The sequence below is a fragment of the Peromyscus eremicus genome, chromosome 16_21, assembly GCF_949786415.1.
Source record: "Peromyscus eremicus chromosome 16_21, PerEre_H2_v1, whole genome shotgun sequence".
In the NCBI taxonomy this organism is placed as follows: domain Eukaryota; kingdom Metazoa; phylum Chordata; class Mammalia; order Rodentia; family Cricetidae; genus Peromyscus; species Peromyscus eremicus.
Genome location: NC_081432.1, coordinates 799,657 through 816,581, shown reverse-complemented (window position 1 = coordinate 816,581; position 16,925 = coordinate 799,657). Strand labels below are relative to the sequence as shown.

General features: G+C 44.8%; 1 pseudogene; it reads right to left on the bottom strand.

The window, feature by feature from the left end:
- Nucleotides 1-867: 867 nt before the first annotated feature.
- On the bottom strand, nt 868-3,128 carry LOC131893749 (tubulin alpha-1B chain-like; annotated as a pseudogene).
- Between the last annotated feature and the right edge of the window lie 13,797 nt (nt 3,129-16,925).

The window sequence follows — 16,925 nt, the reverse complement described above, 5'->3', positions numbered from 1 at the left end:
CCCATTTTCTCCTTCTTCTGGGCATGTAATAGTGAGAGACATGTAACAGAGTAAGTTTTTGAAAAGAATGAACCACAACCACCCTACCCTTTCTTTACATACTCAACCTCAATAAACTTGTGAAAAGAATGAGTGAGGGGTATACAGGGTTGATCTGGGAGGATTTGGGGTGTAAACATGACCAAAATACATAGTATGTATGTGTGAAATTCTCAATGAATTAACAAAAATATTATATTAAAAAAGAATGATTGACAAGAGGCTGGGGCTGGGAGCTGGCTTGGGGGCTGGTATGTATAATACCTCAGTTGGTAGCATGCAGAAAGCCCTAGATCTGATTACGGATGCAAGACCAGCCTCAGAGGGTTGAGGCCAGCCTGGACTAAGTAAGTTTATTTCTCAAGTAGATAAACAAACAGACAGACAGACAAACCAAGGGCAAAATTTCTACCCTCTCATCTCTAACCTTCACATTCAATTCTTTTTCAGGCAGTGATTTTGCCCTTAGACACCTTCCTGAATTCTAACCCTACATCAACACCAGCACTTTCACTCGATCTAGATTACAAATAACTTGTATTTTTCCAGCCTCCTCACTTCCCCTACACCCAGTATTGGGGATTGAGACTAAGAGCCTCAGACATGCTAGTCAAGTGCTATACTACTGAGCTACACGGCCAGTCCTAAAGAACTGGTGAAAGAGAATGTGGGAGGGAGGAAGTGGTGTTTGACCTGTGATAAAACAGCTTTGGTTGCCTCTCAGGGGGCAAGCACAAAGGTGGGGTACCTAGAGTTTGTGCCCCCTCACCACACCTTTCCCCTTTCCTTAGTGTTATTCTCCACATCCATTTCTACAGCTTCTAAGATTCAACTCCTAAATTCTTCTCCTTGTGTCATTTCCCTCCAGGAAGAAAACATTAGTTTTCCCCACAGGTGGCCCTTTGTGCATCTGCATCTGCCAGGTACTTCTGGACTTGAAGCTCTCAGTCCCAAGGCTCTTCAAGCAAGGACCATGCCAAGGTCAGACAAGAAAATGACGGATTTTACAAAACTGTCCAATCTACTTGAATCAAGATTTAAGCTTAGTTATTTGGTGCAAAACTTAAGCCTAGATCCTTGGCACTTTTTTGTTTGTTTTTGAGACATGGTCTCATGTAGCCCAGGCTGGCCTAGAACTCTGAGTCTGATCTTAAACTTTCGATCCGCCTGCCTCTACTTCCCAAGTGTTGGGACTACAGTTATGTATCACAGATATGGTCTATGCAGTGCTGGGGACAAAAGATAGACAAAGCAAAACACCCAACACTTTAGGCATGCTAGAAAACATCATGACAACTGAGCTGCTTCTCCCCTGATTTACTTGAGACTGGGTCTCAGTCCATAGCCCTAGTTGGCCAGGAACTTGTTTTGTAGATCAGGCTGGCCTCAAACTTGTGCCAGCCCTCCTGCCTCTGCTCCTGAGTGCTAGGATTACTGTTCTATGCCACCATGCCCAGCTCAATATTTCTTGCTGAGTAAATTATATGACAGCCATCTTGACTAAGTAGAGTAGTATATTTTGTTTGTCCTTGGTTCTCAGTTATCTCTATTATGTATTTCTGGCTGTCCTGGCACTTGATATGTAGACCAGGCTGGCCTCAAACTCACAGAGATCCACCTACTTCTGCCTCTTGAGTGCAGATTAAAGACATGCGACACCACGCCTGGCCTCCTACCTCATGTTCTTATTTTTCATTGTAAGGTTCTTTTTTCCCCCCCCATCCTTAAAGCTTTTGCTTTGAGATATGGAAAATCCCTACAGGTCCATATGGAAAAGATAAACATGATCACAGGATGAAGATAACCTAATCAGAAGCACTGATTACTATCAGCTGTTGTTTGATATGTCCAAGGCTAAAAGGAATGAATTGGCATTTTTCACCCTCTCCTTCAACAGAATCCACACCAACCTCTTCATATCCTTCTCTAGGGCAGCCACATCCTTACAGGCCTCAGAGAACTCCACTTCCTTTATGCCATCACCCATGTACCTGAGCATGGTCATGCTTGACATACATCAGGTCAAACTTGTGGTCTAGGTGAGCCTAGGCCTCAGCAATGGCTGTGGTGTTGCTCGGCATGTACACAACTCTTGGTACCTTAGCTAAGTCTCCATCAGGTACCACAGTGGGAAGCTAGTAATCAATGCTAAATTTGAAGCCAGTGGGACACCAGTCCACAAGCTAAATGATACTCTTGGTCTTGATGGTTTCAATGGCAACACTGACATCTTTAGAAGAACCATGTCGCCATGGTACATCAGGCAGCAGGCCATGTATTTACCATAGCAAGGGTCACATTTCAGCATCTCATTGTCTGGCTCAAAGCAGGCATTGGTGATCTCTGCCACAGAAAGTAGCTCATGGTACCCTTTCCCAGCAGAGATGACAAGAGCATAGCCAGAGGGAAGTGGATGCAGGAATAGAGAAAAAGGTTGGTCTGGAATTCTGTCAGACCAATATTCAGGGTTATCATCAAATCTGAGGGAAGCAATGATGGAAGACACAATCTGGCTAACAAGGTGAATAAAATTAGTAGAGGTTGGCCATTCAATATCAAGATTTCTAAGACAGATTGTCATAGATAGCCTCATTGTCTACGATGACGGCACAATCAGAGTCCTCCAAAGTTGTATGAATGGTGAGAATGGAATTGTTGGGCTCAGCAACAGCGGTGGAAACCTGGTGTTTTGGGTAAATGGAGAATGCCAGCTTGGACTTCTTTCCATAATCAACAGAAGGCCACTCCATCAGCAGGTCTAAGACCAGGTCAGTGATTTCTTTTCCAATGATGTAGTAGCCATGGTCATAGTTATTGGCAGCTGCTCAGGGTGGAAGAGCTGATAGTAGGTGCCAATGAAAATTTCATCAATAACTATGGGTTCCAGGTCTAGGAACATTGTCCTGTGCATATGCTTGCTATATACCTATCTCACTGAAGATGTTGAAAAAGTCATCTCTTCCCTCAATGATCTTACTTGGCATCTGGCCATTGGGCTGGATTCCATGCTCTAGGCAGTAGAGATTCTAGCAGGCATTGCCAATCTGGACACCAGCCTGGCTAATTTGGGCAGAGATGCACTCATGCATAGTAGCTACAAGTTAGGAGGTGAGGGTGACAGAAACAGACACAGTTACTGTCCCTAACAAGCTAAGATTCCAGGTAAGTAATACAATAGTAAGATTCTTAATATGCCTCATGACACTGTTGACTTAGTTATGGACTTATACCACAAAGGTTAAGCCAGTTTAGTCTGCTGACTGAGAGAAGCAGGGGGACTATAAAAAGTCTGGAATCTTAATTCCAGTTGTAGAGCTGAATGATAATATAGTAGGAGGTAGGGTTGATGTGGACATAGTGATTTTGAGCTAATTACTGTTACCCTGCTAGTAATGTTCTAAACATAATAGGCATTCCAAAGGTCCCAGTACAACTCTCACTACCACTTCTCTGTAGGGTCTAATGTAGCCTTGGTTGCCTTTAAACTAGGTATATAGCCGAAGTTCACTATAGACTTTGATCTTCCTATCTTTACTTCTCAAATACTAGGATTACAGGTTTTTGTTATCATGCCCAACTTTCAGAGCTCTGCTAAAATGGGTTTAACTAGGAGTTTATACCCATATACTATTGTATTTAAATCAGAGCCAAAGCTGTCTTGAAGCTTACCAGAAATGAAATTTTTTTATTTCATTTAATGTTTTTGATATATTTTCACAGTGAACATATGGACTTTATAATAATGATTTTTGAAAAAAATGTTATACAACAAACAAAACTGAAAAATCATTTGCTCTTTAGACTTGCTCCATCTCATTTAGAGTTGCCTTGTAACTAATGCCATCTAATGGGCTAATTAAGTAATTGAACTGTGCACGAAGAGCACACACTTGTAATTCCAGCATTCCAGTGGCTGAGGCAGAAGAATTGCCTATAGTTTGTGACTAGTTTGATCCATATAGTAAGACCTTGTCTTAAACACACACACACACACACACACACACACACACACACACACACACACACATTCTTGCTTTCAGTTGTACAAGAACACAGAGAAGATGCATGGGTGCTGAAAACTTCAAAGGAGAAGGTGAATCATGACACAACAGAATCACTCACTAAAGTTGCACAGAGTTCATAATTAATGAGATATTAGGCCACCAAATGATGGTAAAAATGTACCAACATCTGCATGCCACTCAACAGAAGAAATATTAATCACTAATATATGTCAGATAGATTTTTATAGCCTTAGACCACTTTTCTGTTAATGTGTTTATTTCTCACAATAGTCTATACAATGGCAGATAAGCTATATTTATTCTAATTTCACAGATGAGAAAATAGAGGCCAGAGGGATTGTGAAGAGGCCATAAGTCAGATGACTATTGTCCTTACAAGATCTAGGGCCCCAGACCTTAGGTCACCAGACTGGCATTCTTCTCAAAGTGTTTCTTTACAGAAACATCTCTTCCATATTCATTGTGAACTGAGACCCAGGAAAGAGGACTGTAGCTAGAGTTTTCCTGCCTGGCCCACAGTCAGGACAAATCTCTCTCACCTGCCAGTCCCACAGCCTCTCAGACCTGACCAAGTAAACACAGAGACTTATGTTGCTTATAAACTGTATGGCCGTGGCAGGCTTCTTGCTAACTGTCCTTATAGCTTAAATTAATCCATTTCTATAAATCTATACCTTGCCACATGACTCGTGGCTTACCGGCATCTTCATATGCTGTTTGTCATGGTGGCGGCTGGCAGTGTCTCTCTGACTCAGCCTTCCACTTCCCAGAATTCTCTTCTCTGCTTGTCCCGCCTATCCTTCCTGCCTGGCTACTGGCCAATCAGTGTTTTATTTACTAACCAATCAGAGCAACACATTTGACATACAGAACATCCCACAGCACTTCCCCTTTTCTTTTCTTAAAAAGGAAGGTTTAACCTTTATACATCTCCAAAGTCAGCTTGGTATATTTGGGAATTTGGGCGTAGCTTCTCCTACTACTTCCTGCTGGAGTGGGGCGTTGTATCTTATGGGGACACAAAGAATATTTTAGGATTATGGAGTAGTCCATGAGGGTGTATCGTCTGAGCCAGTTGCCTTGAAACGGTTCTGGATGTTGGAACATCTGGGCCATGGTGTCATCGGAGACCTTTCAGGTGGTCTTGGCTGGTCAAACCTGATGTATCTTAATCTGGAACAAATCCATAGCCTCTGGCTTTCTGTGGAAACAAAAGCAGAAACTCTTTTCCAAAGTAACATATCCTTACATCTAAATTTTGAAGTCAAGATATCTTTAAAATATATATATTGGTTTAACTCAACAGCTTTTACAATCAAATGTTTTTCTGCAGTTAAAAATCCCAAAGACAACACAATCCAGATTCTCTGTGTAATATTCATCTTTACGTGGCTTATTTTTTATATTAATTCTACTGTCTCTTTAAAGACTTTATTTTTTAAAACTATGTATTTGTTTATATAACTGTATATATCACCCTATATCACCTTTTTTGTCTCTTTCAAGCCTACGTATATTTTACACACATTGTAAACTATTACATCTGAATCTGTCTTATTGTGAATCTATTGCTTAAACTGCAGCAGCTGTGGCTGCTGGCTCCGCCCACCTCAGCTTCCCAACATGGCTACGTTTAACACCAGCTCTGGGAGCTATCGTGGTCTATGCTTTTATCCAAGCAGCGTGGAGTCCAGAAACCTCTTTTTTTGTTTTGTACTAGCAAAGGCTAAATCCACCATGCAGCTTAATGTGCCACTTGCAGAGGCCTCATTCCCGCCAAACTGCAGGTCGAGCACACACGCTAGGAACCCGCGAGTAGCTCAAACCGGCAGCTGCCGCTCATTTGAGAGAGACAATTAGGAACTGTTTTTAGCTCCGTTTTAGAATCTTTTTTCTCAGGTTTTAGGTGGAAACTCTTGCCCCACGTTGGGTGCCATTTGTAGCTAGAGTTTTCCTGCCTGGCCCACAGTCAGGACAAATCTCTCTCACCTGCCAGTCCCACAGCCTCTCAGACCCGACCAAGTAAACACAGAGACTTATGTTGCTTATAAACTGTATGGCCGTGGCAGGCTTCTTGCTAACTGTCCTTATAGCTTAAATTAATCCATTTCTATAAATCTATACCTTGCCACATGGCTCGTGGCTTACCGGCATCTTCATATGCTGTTTGTCATGGTGGCGGCTGGCAGTGTCTCTCTGACTCAGCCTTCCACTTCCCAGAATTCTCTTCTCTGCTTGTCCCGCCTATCCTTCCTGCCTGGCTACTGGCCAATCAGTGTTTTATTTACTAACCAATCAGAGCAACACATTTGACATACAGAACATCCCACAGCAGAGGACTTAAAATGTTGTCTGTCACATAATGTGACATTCTTTCCCCCAAATGGTTTTACTTATATACACTCATGTTAACTATGTTTGAGGATCTAGTTTATTACATTATTATCAATACTTGATTTAAAACATTTTTTAATTATGTGTATATGTCAACAATTAAAGCCTCAAGTGGCAGAGATGGGTTACATCTTTTCCAGTTATTGGCCAAAGGAGTTCCATACAGCACCCCCAAACATCACAGGTTATTGTCCCTTGCTATTTTGATTATTCTCCACAATCTGATGGTAGGGCCCTGTTGCTGAAGACACAACTTACTTATGTTGTTGAACATGGAGGAATACTGCTGGTGCCCAACAAGAACTTTTATCCCTACTGACTAGCACTCATGGTACTAGAAGGTACTTTGCATGCTACCAGAGGAGAAAATCATCAGTAGTATCACTCAGCTATAAACCTCATTACCCACAACAGCAACCTGTCTGCAAAATAGACTACTGCAATGGTGGCACAAATGTTGTGGGAGTAACTGTGTTGGTTTGAATGAGAATGACCCTCATAGGCTCATATATTTGAATGCTTAGTCACCAGTTAGTGGAAATGTTTGGGAAGGGTTAGGAGGTGTGGCCTTATTGCAGTAGTTATGACCTTGTTGGAGGAGGTGCGTCACTGGGGTAGGCTTTGAGGTTTCAAAAGCCCACCCTAGGCCCAGTCTCGGTCTCTCTCCACTTGCTGCATGCAAATCAGGATGTAAAGTTCTCAGCTACTGTTCCAATGCCATACTTACCTGCTTCCTATCATGATGATTGTGTGGGTTGGTTTTGTTTGTCAACTTGACACAAGCCAAAATCACCAGAAAAGAAGGAGCTTCCATTGAGGGAATGTCCCCATGAGATCCAGCTATAAGGCATTTTCTCAATTAGTTATCAGTGGGGGAGTGCCCAGCCCATGGTGGGTGGTGCCATCCCTGGGCTGGTGGTCCTGGGTTCTATAAGAAAGCAAGGTGAGCAAGCCAGGGGAAGCAAGCCAGTAAGCAGCTCTCCTCCAAGGCCTCTGCATCAGCTCCTGCCTCCAGGTTCCAGACCTGCTTGAGTTCCTGTTCTGACTTCCTCCAATGATGGACTATGAGCTGGAAGTGTAAGTTGAATAAACCCTTTCCTTCCCAACTGGCTTTTTGGTCATGGTATTTTTTTTGTTCCTTTTTTTTTTTTTTTTTTCCTGAGACAGGGTTTCTCTGTGTAGCTTTGGGAGCCTGTCCTGGAACTTGTTCTATAGATCAGGCTGGGCCTCGAACTCACAGAGATCCGATTGCCTCTGCCTCCTGAGTGTTGAGATTAAAGGGCTGCACCACCACCACCTGGCTTCATCATACTGTTTTGTCACAGCAATAGAAATCATAAAACAATGATCGTGGACTAAATCTTAAAAACTGTAAGTAAGCCCCCAATTAAAAGCTTTCTTTATTTTATGAGTTTCCTTGGCCATAGTGTCTCTTTACAGAAATAGAACAGTAACTAAGAGAGTAATTAACCACGTTTTTCTTGGATTTAAGGTCCACTCCATAAGATGGGACCCATATCTGACAAAAAAGTGGCCCAGAATCTGAAATACATGGGTACAGGCCCTAGGGGAAAATCTACAACTATTAATTCCACTAAAAGAACAGAGCAGTAAAATGACTCCTGATGACATATCACTATACTCAAAGATTAGAACATTGCTCAACCCCATCAGAGAAGCTTCTTGTTGTAGATGGGAATTAACACAGAGACAAAAAACTGGACAGTATGTAGAGAGTGAGAGACTTTGGAGCACCTAGCCCTAAAAATAAGATGTCTTATCAAAGCCCTCTCCTTGAGGATAAGGTATCTATGCAGAAGAGGAGGCGGAAGGATTGTAAGAGCCAGAAGTGGTGGATGACTCCAAGGAAATAGTCTTCTAGACACAACAGGACTGACGCACATATGAACTCACAGAGACTGTGATAGTACACCCAGGCCTTCTCAGGTTCAAACCAGACAAAATCCCAGCACAAAGAAGGGGACATGGACACAACGTCTCATCCCTAACCAAGAAGCTATTTGCAGTTGATGTCTGCTGAGGAAGGGAAAGCCAGTTTCCTCCAATGGAGTGTCATTGAGTATACCAATCACAGTCCAGGGCAGTCTAGTGCCTAGAAGTAGTTGGTGAACACAAAACAGACTCCTGTTGTTGGGGGTTTTTGCTCTTTTTTGGGGGGGCTGCCATTCAGCTCCCAAATAAATCACACACGGAGGCTTATTCTTAATTATGAATGCCCGGTCTTAGCTTGGCTTAGTTTCTAGTCAGCTTTCCTTAACTTATCCTGTCTACCTTTTGCCTCTGGGCTTTCCCTGTTCTCTTATTTCTGTATCTTATTCTTACTCTGTGGCTTGCTGTGTGTCTGGGTGACTGACCCCTGGAGTCCTCCTCCTTTTCTGGCTGCTCCTAGAACAGCTCTCTCCTCCCAGATTTCTCCTTCCATATATTCTCTCTGCTTGCCAGCCCCGTCTATCCTTTCTCCTGCCTTGCTATTGGGCAGTTCTTTATTAACCATCAAGTGTGTTAGGCACAGTAATACAGCTTCATAGAGTTAAACAAATGCAACATAAACAAAAGTAACACACCTTAAAATATTCTACTACAGACTCCATTTTTGTGTGCACTTGTTTTTGTTATTTTTATCTTATTGGGTTTGTTTTGATTTTCTTTTTTGAGAGAGAGAGAGAGAGAGAGAGAGAGAGAGAGAGAGAGAGAGAGAGAGAGAGAGAGACGGAGAGACAGAGACAGAGACAGATGCAGAGAAGAAAGAAAATGAATTTTGGTAGGTAGTGAGGTGGGGAGGACCTAGGAAGAATTGGGGAAGGGGATCAAAATACATTGTATGGAAAAAATAATTAAAAGTTTATACATAAAAAAGAAACTATGTATATGTGTATGGGGTTTGTGCACTTGTATGTGATACTAGAAGAATGTGTTGGATCCCCTGGAACTGGAATTACAGGGGAGTGTGAGCTGCCTGCAGCATAACTTCTGGGGAGCAAACTCCAGTCCTCTGGAAGAGCATATGTCTAGCTCACCTTCTCATTTCTCACATTCACCAGTACTGACTTGGTGCTGTTGACTCAGACTTCTAGAGTTAAGGACAACATCACCCCTAACTTTTTAGGAAAATGGCAAGATGATGATTCAGGGACACTTGTGTGGTACATTCCTCCTGCCATTTTGGCAGACAGTCTTTCTAGTGTCCATCAGCTCAAGGCCCTACTTTCCCAGAGATTCCTTATCTTCTGGAAATACCTGTCTACAGAGAATGGAAGTTGGACCCTGGCACAGGTGAAAATTCACTACCCATGTTCCTGATTTTGGAGCAGGAGCTTGGGATAAGCTCAAGAACCGTGATCCTTTGATGGGCACTTCCAAAGGGCAAGCAGAGTGATAATAGCCAGACACAGTGGTGCACACCTATAATCCTGGCCCACAGGAGGCCAGGGAAGGAGGATCTACAGTTGGAGGCCAGCCTGGGCCACATTAGACCCTCAAAACAAAAACAAAAACACAGGAGAAGAGGAAGTGGGAGGAGGAAAAACAGGGGCAAGAACAGGAAGAGGAGGATGGATTAGGCCCTCTTCTTGGTAAGTGATGTCTCGCTGTAGTAGTAATCTGACTAGGGCCACAATTAGCACAGCCGTGTGGAGCAGAGCTTGTGTATGTACCATAGATCATACCGTGTGGTCAGGGGACACATGGGTGGTTCAGGACCCTGGGATTCAGCCACTTCCAATGCTGGAAGAAGCTTCAGTTTCCTAAGAGCAAGAGTTGCTGGGCAGGAAGTCAGGTACCTGGCATGACAGCATCCTGGATAGCATCTATAAATGAGGTAAATAAGCAAACAGATTGATAAAAGATGACTTGCAGGTAAACAGGAGAGGAATCTGCTGGAGAAAGACTCTGCCTACAGCCCAGCCACACTGCCGGCAGCTCTACATAAAGATGAATCTATTCCCAGAAGAACTGTTATCCAGGTAACCACGACCCCAGTGGATTTATCTATAGGAGCACTACAGATACACAGAGATGTCTCAGGGAGACAAACTAGGAGCCTTAGCAATGTTTCCCATGGCTGCACCTCAGGTCAAGTAGGGTCTTTGAAGTCCGTGTTTATCATTTCCCCATGTCACATGAATTTGAGTTTGAGTTTCTTATTAATAGAATGGAAATAGTAGTATGTATTTTTTCTGTGTCAGGTGTGGGGCTAAACTTACATTGGAGTAGCTCCTATAACTACCTTCTGCAGTCAGTCTCTCCAGTGTATTTAATTAATCCATTCATTTATTTATTTTCACATATTTACTTTATGTGTGTGTGTGTGTGTGTGTGTGTGTGTGTGTGTGTGTGTATGTACAAGAATGTGGAGGTCAGAAGAAGACTTTCTAGGGTTGGTTCTCTACTTCAAACATGTGCGTCCTTGATATCAGCTCTGGTGACAGGTGACTTTACTTGCTCAGCTATCTCACAGGCCATATTTAAAATGTCTGAGCGCCCGTTTTCTCATCTGACATGTGTGGATATTATTATAAAGAAACAAAAGAACAGGACAGAAGGGATTGGAGAATGTGGCTCATTGCCAGAGTGCTTGGCTATAAGTACAAAGCCCTGGGTTCTGTTTCCAGAAAAACACACAATAATTCACACACACACACACACACACACACACACACACACACACACACACACGAGAGAGAGAGAGAGAGAGAGAGAGAGAGAGAGAGAGAGAGAGAGAGAGACAGAGACAGAGAGAGAGAGAGAGAGAGAGAGAGAGAGAGAGAGAGAGACACTAAGAATGAATTAGAAGAGAACATAATGTAAATTACGCACCATGAAGGTATTCTGTTTCTGCACAGATTTAAGTGTAACAAATACTGAAAGCATCTGAAGCTGTGTGTGAGTCATATTGTTGTTCCAGAGTGACGGTTTGGAAAGACAGTTAAGAGTGAACCCAACAGGTGTTTGTTTACTCTCAATTGCTAACGCAGAGCTAGTGGCACACCTGTTCCTGGCTTTCTCCTCAGCCAGGATCCCAGCGGCTTATGTGGTTCCTTGGATCTGGGTAGGACCTATCTGCTTTGCTATGATAGGCTCATCGGTGTGGACAAGGCCTGCGTGGGATCCTTGCTCGACGTTTTATGATGTTACCATGAATAGAATTTTTAGTCTCTTGTCTCAGCTTTCTTCATTTGACTCCTAAAATATCCATTTGCAAATAACTTCTCATATTTATAAACTTAGTTTCAAATGTAGTTTTCTGCATTTCCAAATTTGCCAATAATCTAAAAACTGAAGTTTTGTTTCTCACTCATATGGTGGCAAAATCTAGCCAGACTTGCACTTATTTTTGTAGCAAAATCAGGTATGAAGCTATTTACAGACTCTATTTACTCCATCCAAAGTGAAAAGTCTAACATTTAATGCACTATACTCATGTATACTAGAGTATATAAGGATAAGTTTTACTGATTTATTCTTGCTTTGGTTACTCTAACACTTAATTACACTGTGCTCATTCATTTATTACATAAGAGCTTTCTTGTGGAGACATTATTTATAGAGACAATTCACACTGCCAACTTGGTAACCTGGTTATTGGCTCTGAGTGCCCCTGAGACAGGGAGATGTGAGCTAGAGAAAGGGTTCCATGGTGTGGTTTTCTCATTTCACTGAAGTTTTGTGAATTCTAGACTAGGTTTACCTGTGTCTGGCTGCGAAGGCACAACAGCAGTAACTAATCTTCCTAAGTCCTATGCTGGAGCAAGGAAGCAAAGACCAGAAGTGTCAAGAACACACACTTGCTGTGGTCTAAATGTTTGTGTCCCTTGCTTCCCAGTTCCTATGTTGAGACCTAATGCACACAGTGTGATAGTATTCAGAGGTGGGCCATTTTGGAAGGGGATTGTTTTTATAAAGCCCACTTGGGCTTGGGATTTGGCTTAGGTGGGAGAATGATTGCCTAGCACACACAAGGCCTGGACTGGATTCCTCAGCTTCAGATGGGGTCGGGGAGGTGTAGGAAGAGAAGCTTGTGTTCTCTTTCACAAGCACACTGTAGGGATGTAACTAGAAAGGTGTCATCTGTGAGGAAGCAGTGGAACCTCAATCTGTGCTTCCAACTTCCAGATACGTCAGCCATATATTTCTAGGATTTTTTGAGGGGTGGGGTAGGGTTGAGAGACAGTGTTTCACACTGAGGTCCAGCAGCCTGGCCTGGAACTTACTATGTAGCCCAGGCTGGCCTCAACTCATACCATCTCTCTGGCCTCAAGCCTTCCAAGTCCTGAGACTACAGGCACTACTCACCTCTCTGCAAGCGTTTAGTTTAACGCACACATACAGGGAAGCAGTGATGCTCAGAGCGTAAATAAGACCAATGTCTTAATTTTGAAGTCTTAACCTATACATATTTCTAAACAGCACAAGTTACACGGGACGGAAAACTTCCTGAAGACAGGTCCTTCACTTTATAGATGTGGCCATCTTGTCCTTCACATACTTCCTACTCCTCATCAGGCAAGAAAACAGAACAGAAAGAACAGCATTTTAGCCTTTGAAGGAGAATGCTGTGGGGAGTGAGCTTTGGAGGAAAGGAGTACACCAAGACCAAACCAGGGTTTCAGTGTCAGTGGCACATGCCTACAGTCCCAGTACTCAGGATTAGGAGATTAAGGTTATCCTTGGTTCCCCAGCAAATTTGAGAGTTTGAGAACAGCCTGGGCTACATAGTTAAGACCTTCTCTAAAACAAAAACAAAAAACAATACTCCAAACAGAACAATAACAACACAGCAAAACAAACCCAAAACAAAGACTCACCTCTCTCTCTCTCTCTCTCTCTCTCTCTCTCTCTCTCTCTCTCTCTCTCTCTCTCTCTCTCTCTCTCTCTCTCTCTCCCAGCTTGACCTCAAATTCTATGTGACATAGACTAGCTTTGAACTAGTATTCTTCCAGGCCTGTCCTCCCATGTGCAAGGCTTATTGGCATGTACTATGATGCTTGGCAAACCTAAACTTTGGAAATGTAGCATGAAGAATTTGAATATAAGTCTAGGCATGGTGGTACCTAACTGTAACTCCAGCACTCAAGCAGTAGAGGCTGGAAGATCACCACAAGTTAAAGGCTATCCTGTTCTGTACAAGGAGTTCCAAGTCAGCCAAGACTGCATGGTGAGACTGTGTAAAAAATTTAATTTGGATGTAGAGTAATGCGCTAGAGTTCAAATATTGTCTCTGCTGTCTTCTAGCTGGGCTTGGTTTGTTTTTTACTTCTCTAATGCAGTTCAGTGTGAGAGCATAAACATCTCTCTACTTTGTGTGGTGGTGTGAAGATTAGATGGTGTTTACCAGAAAAGCCCAGCATTTCACAGGTCACCAAATCAGGCTACTTTGATTATTGTTTTTTTTTCAGGGCTTCTGATGCTTTTAATTTTTATGTTCTCTGGGTTGGACAGAAGAGGAATAATGGGGAAAAGGAATTGGAAGGGGGATATGGGAAATAAAATGAACAAGAAGATTGGCCATTATCAGGGACTCAAAGTAGAAACTCCCCCGTTTCCTTGGAAAATGGTGAAAAACTGCAAAAGGAGACAGCATTGCAAAGGCACACCTTATGTAGACTAGATTGTGCCCAAGGACCTTTCCAGAAGAGAGAAGCTTTTGTATTTATTGTAAAGGGAAAAGATGAAGTGGAGGGCTAGAGGTACAATGCAGCACTTAGCATGTATGAAGCCCTAAGTTCATCCCCAACACTGTATCTCCCACTAAACACATTATCTGTGAGAAGAACAGGGCTAACACACTGTGATTTGGGGAAGGATCTAAACAGCCATCCTGAAGAATATTGCATAAGGAATTCTGGAAATCACACTGGAGAATGAAAAGGTTTGAAAGGAGAAAATAGCAGCTACAGAGTGTTCTGGAGGTGAGCATATCAGAGTGCATATACAAGGATTTTGAGAGTACTTTTTGACCCCTGCGAGCATGCTTGCTCAAATATTCCATTGTAGCAGGGTCCTGCTGGGTCTGAGGAGGGGTCTTGTGAACTCAATTTTGCCAGGATCATATGGTAATAGCCAAGATAGGTATACGGCCACACAGGAGGACTAGCCTTCAGACCCGACACAGGTCAAGTAGCTCTTCTTTCTGACAGTCTGAGCATCTCTTGCTGGTGTTCGTAACTTCACTTGGCTAAATTTCTTTGGTTCTGTCCTATCGAGAGGGCAGGCCATTCTTAGGAGGGTGGCTGTCCTTTCCAGTGGGTAGAAATCTTTCCTACTCTCCTTTGCTCATTGTCTAGTCCAGTGGTTCTCAGTCTCTCTTCAAGCAATATTTAAAACTTTGTGGGGTTTCTTTCATTTTTTTGTATCTAGTGGTGTGTGTGGGGTACACTCATTTATGGGCAGAGCGGATGTAAAAGCTATCCTTCTGCCAGATAAAGAGTTTTCTCTTATCCAGATTTTCAGAAGTCCCCTAGGACATTCATGTAGGTGAAAACTTGAGTTTAATTATCTGAGCCTAGAACTTAATAGTTTTTTTTTTTTTTGATGGTCTGAACATGCAGCTAACTTTCTAGGAATACAATTACAGTTCTCTGTGAGTGTAGGGAAGCTTGACTTTGCTACCAAGAGTTGCTCAACATTTCTTGAAGTCACTTCATCGATGGCAACATGCCGGAGGTGGTTGAGTCACTGTGCACCTGTATCAGTATGTGTTGGTAGACGTTCCTTCTCTGTGACTCTGTGGAGAGGTGTAAGCATCTTCCTGCTTTGAGTGAAACTGAGCACTCAGCATTAAAATACTGTTTACGTTATTACAGATTGCTATGCTTTTGTTTCCTCCTAATAGTTTGATCTTTTTAGTCATGTGCATAGGGAAGTGATGTAATCAGTCTATGAACATTATAGTTTAGGAGTCATTACAAACATTTGTTCTAATGTAGGATTTAAGGCTGAGAGACTCAATTCTCCCGGGTCTCACAATGTCTGGTATCCTCTCACCTTTCTGGAAGAATTGGCCGCAAAGGAGTGTCCTTCCTTTACTTTTCTTAGCAGCACTCCCTTTCTCATCTTTCTGTCCATCATCATTAAGGACAATTGCAACGCAGGCGCCTTGGCTGTCAGAGACGCCAGGGCCTCCAGTTTATCCTTGGTCAAGAACCCCTGGTATTCGGTCTGGTCCGAGTGTGGATGATAATACAGGCTCCTGCTCACCTGGAGGTTCTCTTTCTTGATGTCCTCTCCTTCCTCCATCTACCTCAGTTTCCCTTCTTAATGCCCCAGTCTTTTGCTCCCTGCCATAAACAGGCAAGAAGCTTACTTCTGTACTACAGAGCCACCCTGGGATCCCAGTTCCGGCTCTCCTACCCCATTTTTCTCCCGCTTAGGTGGCTCCGGGCGCCCCCTCCACCCTCAGCTGCCCTTCTGACCCTGGCTTCTCCCTTCTCTTCCAAGCCCTTGGCATCTGCTTCCCTCCTTTCACCAGGATCCAGGTCTGTGTTCCTTCTCTTTGTGCAAACACCCTTTTCTCCACCTTCACCCAGGCTTCTGTCTCCGTGCCAGCTCCCCTCCCTTAGGCTCCGGTCGCCTCACCGCCCCCCACCCCCCACCAGTCTGGAGCAGTCTAGCCCGCAGGTCCTTCGGCAGCGCTCAGTCCCCGCCCGTGTGCGTGAGCACCTCTGTCCCCTCCATCCTACCTCTACACCCTCCCGCGCCGTGGGCGGTCTAGGGAGGGGCCGGGATCCGGGGCGGCTCCCGGGGCTCGGGTTGTGGGAGGCGCCCTCTCTCGGTCTCCCCTTCCCTTCCCCCCGCCCCGTCTTCCCTTGCACCCTCCCTCCTCCCTCCGCCCGAGAGCTTCCCCGGTCCCCGGCGCCGCCTCCTTCCCTCCCGGCTCCGCGCTCTCGCGGCCGCCGTCGCCCCGGGGAAGGAGAGACGGGGGTGGGGTTTGCGGGTAGTGAAAGAGGAGGGGAGAGACCCCGGCCGGCTGGAGCCCGGATTCCTACGGAAGAAGGACGGGGGGAGGGGAAGCTGGAGGACCGGGAGGGAGACCGGGGAGCAGCGGCCGGGCCTGGGGCCTTGAGGCCCGGGGACAGCCGGGGAGCGGGACCCGGCGCCGAGGTAAGAGCAGGGCCCCAGGAGCCGGGCTTGGACAGGGGCACGCAGGGAGGCGGGTGGACGCAGGGCAGGGCCGGGGGTTTGGGGGTCGGGTGCGAATGGCAAGCGACGGGGCCGCGGGACCCCGGAGCGTGGGTAAGCTGGGCTCGCGCTAGCCACCGGGGCCGCGGAGAGGAGGTGGAGAGAGGTGGAGTCCCGGGAGGGTGGGGGGCCGAGGGAGGCCGGAGGAGGGTGGGGACAGGCGCTCTCTCCTCCTCTCCCCTAGCCCGTGCGGCTCCGCCCCCGCCTCCTCCGCGGGGCGCCCTCCGCGTCCCGAACCGCGCGGTCGGAGCCTGCGAGGCGCGCCGAGCG